This window comes from Apium graveolens, chromosome 3 (assembly GCF_009905375.1).
Source record: "Apium graveolens cultivar Ventura chromosome 3, ASM990537v1, whole genome shotgun sequence".
Taxonomy (NCBI): domain Eukaryota; kingdom Viridiplantae; phylum Streptophyta; class Magnoliopsida; order Apiales; family Apiaceae; genus Apium; species Apium graveolens.
In genome coordinates, this window is record NC_133649.1 from 216,767,882 (window position 1) to 216,781,302 (window position 13,421).

Sequence of the window (13,421 nt, forward strand, 5' to 3'; positions counted from 1 at the left end):
TACCCTTACTTATATATACCTGATATATCCTAATATTGGGATACATCAAAAGCATACCGATTGTTCCGGATGCTAAGCTATGGACTGGATGGTTATGATGCGGGTCGTGTATTAACCGGACCCTTGATTTATAAGGCCATAGTTGGCTGGGTACCCCATATGTTGGTTGGGTCTATGCAGTTAGGTATATATCTGCACTGTATCCTGACTGATCAGCAGGTTATAGTGCATATGTTGGTTTTTATTTCCAGTCTTGTTCATTTGGCACTCGCCAGTAATGGCAAATTATTATTCTTTATAAAAATAGATGGTTGTTCAAACCAATAGATTACTGGTTCATTTATTCTTCTCTCTTTACACTATATATACATTGTTGCAGGCTTGTTGAGCAATTTTGGCTCACCCCCTTTTATTGTTGTTCACCTTGTTTTTCAGTTAAGGTAGAGAATGAAACCCCTCATAACCCGAGTAGTCAAGAAGCGAGTCAAGCAGCGGGACCCTCTTATACCAAGGGTGTTTGTCCCTATCCCAGAAGAGAGCTTTGAGTTTCCAGATCAGGTGTAGCAAGATAAGTAATAGTGGTAGTTTGAATAAAAGATATTTAGTTTAAAATGTGAATAGAATAATGTTTTGTAATAAAGAGAGTTCTTGATTCAGATTGTTTAAACTAGTTTGTAATAAAGTTGGTTTGTCGTTCTTGTTTTCAATCCTTAACCTTGAAAAGATCCTGAGTAGTAGTAGTTCGGGGTAATTATTTTATTTATATTATGCTTGTACAGGTTTAGTGAGTAGTTAGTGTTAATAATGCCCCAAATCTATACCCCGGATTTGGAGGGTGTTACAGTTGGCATCAGAGCTTAGGTTTTGGCCCTTTAAAACAAAAACATTAGAGTTAAGATAAGATAAGAAGATCACATGAGATAGGAATAATGGTATTAGGGTTGTTTGCTTGTTAGATTAGGAGTTTGTGAGTTCTAGGGTTGTGATTTGATTCTCTTGTGTTATGGTTATTATATTAGATGGCTTCTTCAGCATCATACTCGGAGCGGATCGAGTCAGACCCAGTGGTAGCACCAGCACTAGCATCACTTCAGGCATTTCCTCCCTTACCACTACCACCACCATTGCCACACGAACCCGCCCCAGAGTAGTTGCCAGTAAACCCCTGCACCAGAGTGGGAGGAGTTAGAGCCGCAGATTCCAGCACCATTGGCTATTTATGTCCCTGTGTCTGAGATATATCAGTTCCCTCAGCAGGAGTTTATGGATGAGGTAGTTGTCGACCAGCAATTCCAGAGTGAGAGAGAGGAGATGATGAGATGGCAGGACCAGTGCCGAGAGGTACTTGGGTATGTTGCCCTACTTTTCATGTGGTTTTAAAGAAAAATGCAATTGAGTCTTGTGAGAACTTCGTGTAAGAGAGGCTAGGTGAGTTTTGGCACGATTTAACTTAGAATTAAGTAGTAGGATGAGCTCTACGCTGAAGGTAACGAGTTGATTGAAGCTGACGAAGAACCAACGTCGCGAGTTGAAGGCACCATTGTGGCAAAGAGTTTCTTATCATTTTTCGGGCGCCGTGCAAGGAATGATATCTACCTTATTAGATATATTGAAGATTTACAAAAAGATACGACCTTATGTACGGACAGAACGTCGAGTTGCGTCAATCGATTGCAACTACAACATCAAGGACGATGATGAAAATATCAAAGATAGTACTAGATGTTAGCATTGGAGTGAGAGTTACAGAAGAAGTAATATGCAGCGGTAAATGAAGTTATCGGTGACTAGCGAAGGCAAAATGGATTCAATAAAAGCAGAAGATATATTAAAGTGAATGAACCCTTAGGTGGTCATTTCCTCAATTAGGTATCTTGTTATGGTGGAAGAAAACAGCAACCGAACTCATATAGTAAGGACGACCAGATGTTTGACTTTCAAAATTCTAAAACTAGTTTTTAAAGAAGATTTTCTTAATAGAATTTTCTAAAAGATCTTTACACAAAATGACTTTTAATAGAATTACTGCTTGAGTTCTTGTTGTTATATGTAGTAGATTACCCGGAAGAATATTTGATCAAGTTCAGTATTGTTAAATCAGAGGACCAAGTAGAGCTGCTAAAATAGAGGAGTTTAAAATTTTCTCGAAAGAAGAGTGCAAACCTTGTTTAATAGTATCAACCATCGAATCAACGTGCAAAAATATTTTTTATTCAATTTATGAAATTATTAAAGTTTAAAATAGGCTCGTGGACCCAAAAGAAGCTCTGGGATGATTGAAGAAAATGGAGGAATCTTCCAGACGATTGAAGAAGAATAATAATTCTATTGACGGAGTCGAGGTATTGCAGGATTACTGGTTATGCTATGCGGCATAAAAGAAATTAGAGATTATGATAAAAAATTCCGAAAGAACGCGAATATGGTCGAATTATTAAAGTATCAAACATAGAAGCATGATGCTAAAAATACAAAACTTACATGGCAGGGATGAAATAAGAAGTTATGATGACAAATTCAACGAGAAGATAATATGCTCAGATTGTTAAAACGTTAAAGGTATTTCCAGAACATATTCCGAATCTATCGTCTGATGTGGATCTGGAATCTGTTACTTGAACGAGCCCTCAAAGTATGCATAAGAGAAACATAGATAGCGACAACGATGTCGTTCTTTCTATATTTGCATATACTCTTCTTGATTCTTGAATACTTGTGAACTTCTATCAGTAATAAATATACGTGACAAGAAGGAAAAAAAATTTATTATATCCCTTTTAAATTATTTCTCTTCTCAAAATACTTCTTTTTGATCAAGACAAGCAGTGTTATGGTGTGATGCTTTGTCGAAATGATAAAGAGTCTGGTGGGACGCCACCTAATCATGTGCTGTGTGCCATATGGTATGACAGACTGGCCATCTTGAGTACTAATATGGTTGTCTCATTCCTATTTAAATCATTATTCATTCTTTCTTCCTCACTCCTGATTTGTTTATTCATGAATCCTTCTGATTATTTCCTTGTACTCTTATTCCTTATAAAAAGTTTCGAATTAGAATCATATACATAAATTCCTTCTTGTGTAAGGTCTATCCTTTGAATGTTTTAAAAAGGAAGTAAAATGAATCTGTGTAGCAGATAAAGTTACGTAATAAGTAAGGACAATTGCAAGTCGATGGATGGTGGACATTTACGTGCAGAGAAGAATCATTATGCCGATAGCGGGATAGTTGCGAGGACATCAAAATAAAGGCGGGGATCTTCATACATGATACATTGCAAGTATGAGATTTTGACATGAATTGGAGTAATTAGCAAATCGTATGAGGTAAAGTAACTAGAGAAACAAGAAAGTAAAGCTGCATGTATCACATGAGCTAAATGATCGATTGAACAACGGAGACGAATGAAGAAATCCTTAATGATAAGCAGATAATCGATTAACACATTGTGAAAATGAAGCATACCTCAATCATGTGGGAGATATTTGTCATGAATATTCAAGATCGAATAAATGCTAGTTATGAATAAACTTTAAGTGCGTTCGTCAAGGAATGATCGGGCTTTCACATTCAAGTAAGTGAGTTGTGGTAAAATTAATGCTTGTAGCTGGGTCAGCAAAGAAGGTTCAATGTGGAAAGACATAAGGGAGATGAAGGTATGGTGGTTTGACTGCAACAATTTTTAAGATGTGAAGCTTTAAAAATAAATGAACTCATTCGCAAGATTATAAGAGGGTTTGTTGAGACCAGGTATTGGACATCAGAAGTTGAACAAGTTAATTAATAAGAACAAGTGTATATTGCCAAGGATGGATGAATTGTTAAATAGAGAGTTTGATTTGAAACATGAACTAGAAGAATTCTAGAATAAACATGGCTTAAAAAATTCCGAGAAATTATAAATCGAACCAAATAGTGTTTGTTAGTGCGAGTATAAGTCTGGTATCGATTCTACAAATAATTATGAGTCCAAAATTAATTATGTGCCTTATGTGCTATGTGCTTTACGTGGTTATTTGAACCTTATGTGCTATATAATTATATATTTATATATGCGAGTCTGATAAGATCGTATGGGTAGACGATTAGGGCTACGTGGTATCAATTCGAGATATGCATATGAAGTAATTTATCTAAACGAATATCTTTCTATGATAGATTTTGTATCAACAAGGCAAATCAAGCAAGGGACAGAAGGCGGTGAGTCATACGAGGTTAAGTACGCGCCAGGAAAGTTTTTCCCCTATTCTAAGTTCAGAATAGTAAAATGTATATCCCACTTTCTATAGCAATTACACACTGATAATTCTTGATTACAAACACTGATACAGAGTTATTGATTCTTGTTTGTATTTCATTTCGATTCTTGATTTCTCTCAATTTATTGAATCCTCGATTCATATTCCAATGTTGATACCCTTACTTACATATATTCTGATATATCCTAATGTTGGGATACATCAAAAGCATACCGATTGTTCCAGATGCTAAGCTATGGACTGGATGGTTACGATGCGGGCCGGGTATTAACCGGACCCTTGATTTATAAGGCCATAGTTTCCTGGGTACCCCATATGTTGGTTGGGTCTATGCAGTTGGGTATAGATCCGCACTGTATCCTGACTGATCAGCAGGTTATAGTGCATATGTTGGTTTTTATTTCCAGTCTTGTTCATTTGGCACTCGCCAGTAATGGCAAATTATTATTCTTTACAGAAACAGATGGTTGTTCAAACCAGTAGATTATTGGTTCATTTATTCTTCTCTCTTTACACTATATATACATTGTTGCATGCTTGTTGAGCAATTTTGGCTCACCCCCTTTTATTGTTGTTCACCTTGTTTTTCAGTTAAGGTAGAGAATGAAACCCCTCAGAACCCGAGTAGTCAAGAAGCGAGTCAAGCAGCGGGACCCTCTTATACCAAGGGTATTTTTCCCTATCCCAGAACAGAGCTTTGAGTTGCTAGATTAGGTGTAGCAGGATAAGTAATAGTGGTAGTTTGAATAAAATATGTTTAGTTTAAAATGTGAATAGAATAATGTTTTGTAATAAAGAGAGTTCTTGATTCAGATTGTTTAAACTAGTTTGTAATAAAGTTGGTTTGTCATTCTTGTTTTTAATCCTTAACCTTGAAAATATCCTGAGTAGTAGTAGTTCGGGGTAATTATTTTATTTATATTATGCTTGTACAGGTTTAGTGAGTAGTTAGTGTTAATAATGCCCTAAATCTATACCCCGGATTTGGAGGGTGTTACAATGCAGGAAACCCAAGAAAGCAAAGAAAGATAAAGCTTATCTTGAAATAAAAGCAAAATATAAAGCTCTTCTGAAGAAACACAAAGCAAAGCTTATATTGCAGAGAGAAAGAGTTGGGATGATTCTAATAATGATGAAGATGAGGAAGTTTGAAATTATGCACTTATGCCCTTGGAGCAAGGAGAGACATCCTCATCAAAAACACAGGTACCAACTCTTACCACCATTGATTTAAATGTGAGTCAATATAAGGAAACTGTTTAAAAGACGAGCACAGAAATGTTTCACATTCATACAAGTATGGTTGCTGCTAATGAAGAATTTAGCACATTGACAAAGATGAATGAGAAACTTGAAAATGAGAAATAGGAAACTGTGTTGTTGCTGGTAGAGCTTGAAGCTGTAAAAAAAGAAAATACATATCTAAAGAACAAGCTCAAGTGTGCAAATCAGATTGAAGTTGTGTTAAGGGAGAAGCTAGAAAAGAAAGAAGTCAAGTTGAAATCTTTCAGAAATGCATCTGAGTTGGTTGGACAATACCATGAGAAGAACAAGCCATGTGCAAATATTGCAATTGGTCTTAATTATGATGCCTTGAAAAACAAAAAGAAAGCTTGTTAGTCCCTAACAATGCAACAAGAATTACAGAAGGGGGGTTGAATGGAATTCTTGAACCTTTTTCAAAAAAAATATTAAATGTTCTATCTTAATAATATATAAGTGTTTGATTTGCAAAGTGCGGAATAAGAAGTTAGTAAAATCAAAACACAAGTAATTTAAAACACAAGTCTTTAAAATCTTTCTGATGGATTTGAATGTATCCACCAGAGATATATATTATATCAAGAGAACTCTGTGTAGCAAGATTAGCTCACAGCTGCTTACAAATATGAACAACTAAGTTTACAGAGAAATGCTAATAATGCATCTTACAACTGTTTCTCTGAGATAATGTTCTTAGTTTTGTTCTTGTTGTTCTATGTGCTACTTCTTGGTTTATATATCACCAAGATTAAAAAGTAATACGACAAGATAATAAAATAAAACCTATCAAGTCTAATACTATGCTGCTTCATTACTCTATTCCAGCATCTTTGAATATCTTCAGAATAGCATGGAAATGGCAATGCTTCTTTGTTCTCTAAAACCCAGTTGAATAGGCTTCCACATTCCTTTTGCATACACTCAACGCATATGAACGTGTTGTCACTGTCAACAGATGTTTTAATTGATTATCCGTCTGGTACATGATCATCCGTCGGGTTGCCTTGTTGATCATCCGTCGAGTGGCATTGTTGTTTATCCGTCGGGTAGCTATCTGACACTTGACTTCATTTCATTTATGCAGAATTACAAGACATCATCTATGTACAATTAATCAAAATATTATGTATATCTAATCAAAGTCAACATGACTTGAGTGCTACTACAGAATCTAAACACGGTGTATGCAGAAATGTGCTACAGACTCATTATTACACAAGCTACTCACTCGATGGATAATAAATCATCATCCGTCGGGACTATATTGAGTCATCCGTCGGGACTATATTCCTTATCCGTCAAGTGCTACATTTTTCACTAAATAAAATCTACTAAGGTGTTTTGTTAATGAAATCATCAAGTTCACAACATATCCACAACAATCTCCCCCAATTTATGTCTACTGGAATTGTAGCCATAAATTAAGAGAAACTTGATGATAACAAAACACCCTAAAAATACAACTTTAAAAGTAAGTAGATAAAACTGTAAAGTGCTTCAAATAAAAAAATGCACAAAGATTAGCTCACAGTCATTTTCAAGGTGCTCCTCTAGCCTGAGCAGATTAATCTAATTCCTTGAAGATCTGGATCTCTTTCCAAGCTTTCTGTTATTTTCTTCTATCTAATTTTGGAGCTGTCTGTGGAATTCCAGTTCATCAGATTCTGAGAGATTTAGCTTTTCTTGCATTTCCAAAAGAGTCTCATTGCTAGAGATACTCAATTGGTCTTCCAATCTGAAAAATCTTCTAACTCCTTTGTCATCCATGAACTCCATCAGCCAGTGGGGCCTTAGATGCACTCTACTCCCTGTGTAAGGAATAGTTAGAGTCTTTGGGAGTGCATCTTTAGTTCTAATACTCCTCAGTTCTTCAATCTTCTTTAGAACAAGTCTTCTAGCAGTTACATTGAATCCAAAGTTCTTCTTGAATGATGAATAAACCTTTATCAGCACAAATTGGCTTTCTTGAAGGATCCTATGAAGTGGCCATTGAATCTCCTTTCCTCCGTGTACTTGAAAACTAACCTTCGAGGTAGATTCCTGTAGGCATCAATCCCTCTAACTTCTTCCAGTTCATCTAGATAGAGGTTTAGATCAGAGAATTCCTTGATGTCATATAAGTACATGTAATCTCCCCTGTTGACTTTGGATTGAGCTTTGGTTAGAGATTTGGATTTGAGAGGTGACAGCTTCACTTTCTTTACTGCTCTTGACTTTGTTCTCTTTGGCTTGTTAAGGATTGGAAAATTGAAGTCAGGAATTGATAGACTTTCCTAGTCTATTGGTTCATTCTTAGGCACAATAGGTTCATCATGAATGTTCCTGTAAGGATCCACCACCTTAATGTCTTCAAATACCATTGAGGGTTTTGATGCTTGAGTTGTAGTTGGAATGGATTCCTTGGGAAACTGATCCTCTAATTTCTTACCAACAAAGTTTAATTTCCTTTTGGTTCTTTTGGCCAATCCCTTGTATCTGTGAGATTTCTTCTGTTGTGGTTCAACTTGCTTCTTTGGATCTTGAGATTCAGTGATTTCAGATGGCTGAGAAGGAATTTGTTGTGTTGGTTTCACGGCTTGTAGCTTGGCCAAGATAGCAGCTTGCTCTATCTTTTGTTTAACCTTTTTAGCATCTAGAACAGCTTGCTTCTTTTCTTGCTTCAATCTTGCCTTTTCTTCTCTCTTTGCTTCAGCAAATTGAGGATGTCAAGCCACCACACAAATTTCTTTACCATTCCTGAAAACTTTAGCAATTCTCCTTTTCAAAGCTGAATCAGTTGGATCCTTGTAATGGATCTTGACAACAATTTCTTCTCATAAGGCTTTGGTGTCTCATACACTGTATCCAAAGGGTTATTTAGTGATGATTTTGGATAGTTCACCCTTGGCTTAAAAAGTACTTCAGCCTTTGGAGATTTGATGCAGGATGGCTCTCCTCTTTTCAGATAGTTCATGCTTATTTCATTCACAGAGATTTGCCTGACTTGAAAGTGATGAATGGCTGACTTTTCTGGCTTCTTTGCTAGCCCAAACTTCTTTTGAATATCCTCATCAATTTTCTCCCAGTTGATTGGATTCCACTATTCCTTTTCAGCTACTTTCAAAGTAGCTGCTGCTTCCTTTATCAGATCAATACTGTCCTTAGCCAGTGGCTTTGAGATAGTAATTGTAGGCACAATTACTTTGCTAACTTGAATGTTGAGCACTTTTTGCTCCCCCTCACTCCTAGAACTCTCTTTCTCCCCCTTTTTGTTATTATCAAGCTGAGTAGAGGAGGAGGTTTGTGCAGCCACCAGTTTCTGAAGCAAGTCTGTTTGTTGAGCTTGGTGTAGATGAATTGCTATAAGTGATGCTTCCATTGCTATCATTCTTATATCCAAGGCATCTATCTTTGTGGCAAGATCAAAAATTTTCCTGAGTTGTCTCTTAATGTCAAGCATTGTAGCTTCTGGAAGTTTAGAGTCCATCTTGTCAGAAATGGCCTTTTTCATCTCATCAATATCACCTTTGATAGTGTTGACATCTTGAGCATGTTGAAAACCTTGGATTTGTTGTAGTTGCAGAGAAGCAAGATGTGCTTGAAGGAGCTTTTTGGTGCTGGCATTTGTGGTTGTTTGAAGAGAAGAATTTGTCTGATTTATGAGTTAAATCAGGGTTATCTTGAAGTAGTGTTCATCACATTGCTTTGAGAATGCCCAAGATGGCATGCCTGATCTTGAACTAGAGCCTACTTCTCCCCCTATGTCCAATGGCTCTTCTTCACTATCTCCACCTTCACCTCCAAAGAATTCTTCTGAACCGCCAGTCTCATAATCAACATCACCAGTTGTAAAAGGTAATTCTGTGATGGCATCCTTAGCTCTTTGCATGAACTGTATGGTGTGCACCAAGTTTGGCATCATTTCTGCATTGTCATTGCCGTGTCCAGCTAGAAGTTGGTAAGCTGGAACAGGGTGAGTAAATGTCTCAGCATCTAAGGAGGTGGAATCTATAACCACTTGAGTTTGTTGAGATAGTCCCTCCATGTCTGCATCTGGGACATTCATTAACTCACTTACAATAACATCCACCCTTATATCTTCAATACCTGCTTTTCTCTCATTTTCTCTCTTTTCTTACATCAAGGTCTCACCTTGGCTCACCACCCTCACACCCTCACCTTCACCATCTAAGGTGGGACTCCTCACACTCTCTTTTGCCAATCCTGAAGAACTGGATTGCATATTTTCACTCTTTTCCTCTCCTTTTTCCTGGGAGCAACCCAAACTCTCACTCAGTTCACTCCCTTCCCTCAATCCTAGGAGTGATTGTACTACCACTAAGTCTTCTACACTTGAGATAATTGATGAAATTTGAAGCTGTGCAGAGACACTCGACAGATAAGGGATATCCGTCGGGTTAGCAATTTGACTATCCGACGGATAACTGCTGTTAAACTTATCCGCCGGGATAGAATCACTACTCGACGGATGAGCAGTATCCATCGAGTGAGTAAAAATGAATGTGTTTGGAGTGGAAACTATTGTGGACTCTGTGCAGATTGATGAGAATTTTGGCACAGATGTCTCAACAATTCCTGAAAGAATTGGCAAGTGAGCCAACAAATCATCCAAAAGATAATGCTCACTTGCACTAGATTTTGGCTTCCCCAATAGAGTTAAAGAAGGGGAATCAAGAATTGATGTGTTGATCATATCCACATCCAGAGAGTTTGTGGGAGAATTTGGTGTTTGAGGTGCTTCTATAACTAAAGATTTTGGCTGTGACTCCACATTTATTGGAGCCACATCAAACTGACTTTGAAAAGGTGCAGTGATTGTGTCTTCAGCACCAGTTTGTACAGTGCGTGAACCCTGTGCATCCGCAAGGGTTTTTGGTTTCTTCTTTCTAGTATAGGTTTGGGGTGAGCTTGTGTCCCTTACCCTTTTGGTCTGTGCTCTTTGCTAAGAGCTTTGTTCGATAGTCACATCCTTTTGGGAGGATGCAACTAGCAATGAGATTATGTCCTTATTAGGTACTGCAGTTTGTTGGGAAATTGCAGTGTGGCTAGGCTGGGAAACACTCACCTCTCCTACCTTATCCTTAGGGTTTCTTTGATGTTCACCCTGTCCCTCACCTTTCTTACCCACCTTCACACTCCCCTCTTTTGGTTTGGTGGATTTTGTAACTAGCATCTTTTGAGAGATGCCAGAGGGGGCTTTTTTTTACTTGGATTTAGAAATTTTTGATGGTTTGGTAGCTTGGGTAGGCAACTATTGGGTCATTGACACAGTTGCCAGAGCTACACTATAAGGCAAAGAAATTTGTGAGGCTGGAAGAGTAGGGACAGCTGAACTTACCTCACTTACCTGAGGTGCCTCTATAACAGGAAAATAGAAGAGTGGCACCTCTTTGTGATGGTTTGCCCTATTCAAATATGCAATAATCCTTCTCTCTTGAACCCAACAATCTAATTTGTTGGTTGAGTTCTCAAGCACAATATCCTCAGAGAGGTGGTTAGCAATCATCATTAAAAATCTAGCATAATAAACATTTTTACCCCTCTTATTTAACTCCCCTAACTTAAACCCCAACTCAATTATGATAAGATCACTAAAGTTGAAAAATTTATCAGTAACAAGCATGTAAAGCATGTTAAGCATAGAGATATTGACAGAATCAGAATTACTGATTTTACCAGAAAAGACCTTGGTAACTACATCACACTGATAACTCCATTCCTTTCTTAGACCCAACCTCCTAATTTCACTTAATTTAGAAGTAGAGAGTGCATAGTTCATGGAGTTAAGCATGTTAAAAATGTCAGTGTCTATGTGTGGTTAAGTTACATTATTATCAGGAATCTTGAAACATGCTTTAACAATGTCACTATTAACACATAATTCCTTACCTTTAATAGTGAATGTGATAGTCTTATCAGCTGAGTTGTATGTAGCAATTGTCCACATCTCTTCAACAACCTCACAGTAGATGGTGGGTGATTCCAGCATGGCATAGTTAAGTCTGCAGTTCATCACAAAATCCATCATCTTGTGGTAGTCACCAGACTGTTGAATCCCCTTGTTCACAAGAGCAGTGAAGTTGTTCTTCTCATAAATAAATCAAGTTTGAGACATTACCTTGACGACAAATGCCATTGTTAGAGAGTAAAAACTTGCAGAGAGAGAGTAAGTGCTTTTGAGAAAGAAAGAAATTAGAGCAGATGATTTGAGAATGATAAAAAAAAAGTAATGAAAATGAATTAAGTTTTTACACTATCTCAAAAATAGCTGTAAAAAATAATAAAGTAAAATAAAGTAACCAATAAGAATTGCCCAAAGTAGCCGTTAAAAAAAATAAACTATAAAAATTCCATCAATTATCCATCGTGTTATGCTTACAAACTATGAGTATACTCGATGGATAATGTTCAGAGAATCAACGGCTAAGAATAAGACAATTCGACGGATGAGGATAAATCAGTTATCCGTCGAGTCAAAAAATATTCTAGAAAATTAAATGATTTTATTAACAAAAAGTATACCGACGGATGATCAAACTCGATGGATAGTGATCATCCGTCGAGATGTAAATTTTGACTTAGCCAAAATTTCATCCATGACTGAAAAATCAATTAAATTTCTGGCTGTATTACAACTTGCAAATAATCTATAAAGATTCAAGAGTAATTTAGCATACCTAACTCACTACCAACCTTGAAAAGGTGGATTCATCCAGTGGCTTGGTAAATATATCTGCAAGCTACTTTTCACTTGGAACAAAATGTAGTTCCACAGTACCATTCATTGCATGTTCCCTTATGAAGTGGTACTTGATGTCTATGTGCTTTGTCCTTGAATGCTGTACTGGATTTTCAATGATGGCAATTGCACTTATGTTATAACAGAAAATGGGAATCCTTTTAACTTGCAAACCATAGTCTAGCAATTGGTTTTTCATCCACAAAATCTGTGCACAGCAACTGCCAGCAGCAATATATTCAGCTTCAGCTGTAGAAGTAGAAACTGAATTTTGCTTTTTACTGAACCAGGACACAAGCTTGTTTCCTAGAAATTGACAGGTTCCTATTGTACTTTTTCTATCAATTCTACAACCTGCATAATCTGCATCTGAATAACCAATTAGATCAAAACCAGAATCTCTAGGGTACCAAATGCCAAGTTTTGGTGTTCCCTTGAGATATCGGAAAAATCTCTTAATAGCTACTAAGTGAGATTCTCTAGGATCAGCCTGAAATCTAGCACACAAACATGTAGCAAACATTACATCTGACCTACTAGCTGTTAAGTACAGAAGTGAGCCAACCATGCCCCTATAACTTGAAATATCCACAGACTTTTAAGTAGTGTTTAATTCAAGCTTAGTTGCAGTGGCCATGGGAGTTTTTGCAGATGTGCAATCCATTAGATCAAACTTCCTTAGAAGATCATAAATATATTAAGTTTGACTAATGAATATTCCATCATTAACTTGCTTAACTTGCAAACCAAGAAAGTAAGTTAGTTCTCCCATCATACTCATTTCATACTTACTTTGCATCAATTTGGAAAACTTTTTGCAAAGCTTTTCATCTGTAGAGCCAAAAATAATGTCATCTACATAAATTTGAACAAGTATACTAGAGCCATTAACGTTTTTAAGGAAAAGAGTTTTGTCTACAGTACCTCTAGTGAAGTGATTCTCTAAAAAAAACTTTGACAAAGTGTCATACCAGGCTCTAGGTGCTTGTTTCAGTCCTTAAAGTACTTTCAAAAGATAGTAAACATATTCTAGAAAATTTGGATCTTCAAAACCAGGAGGCTGACTGACATAGACTTCCTCCTCCAAATCTCCATTCAGAAAGGCACTTTGGACATCCATTTGATAGATATTGAAATTGGCATGGGCTGCATAGGC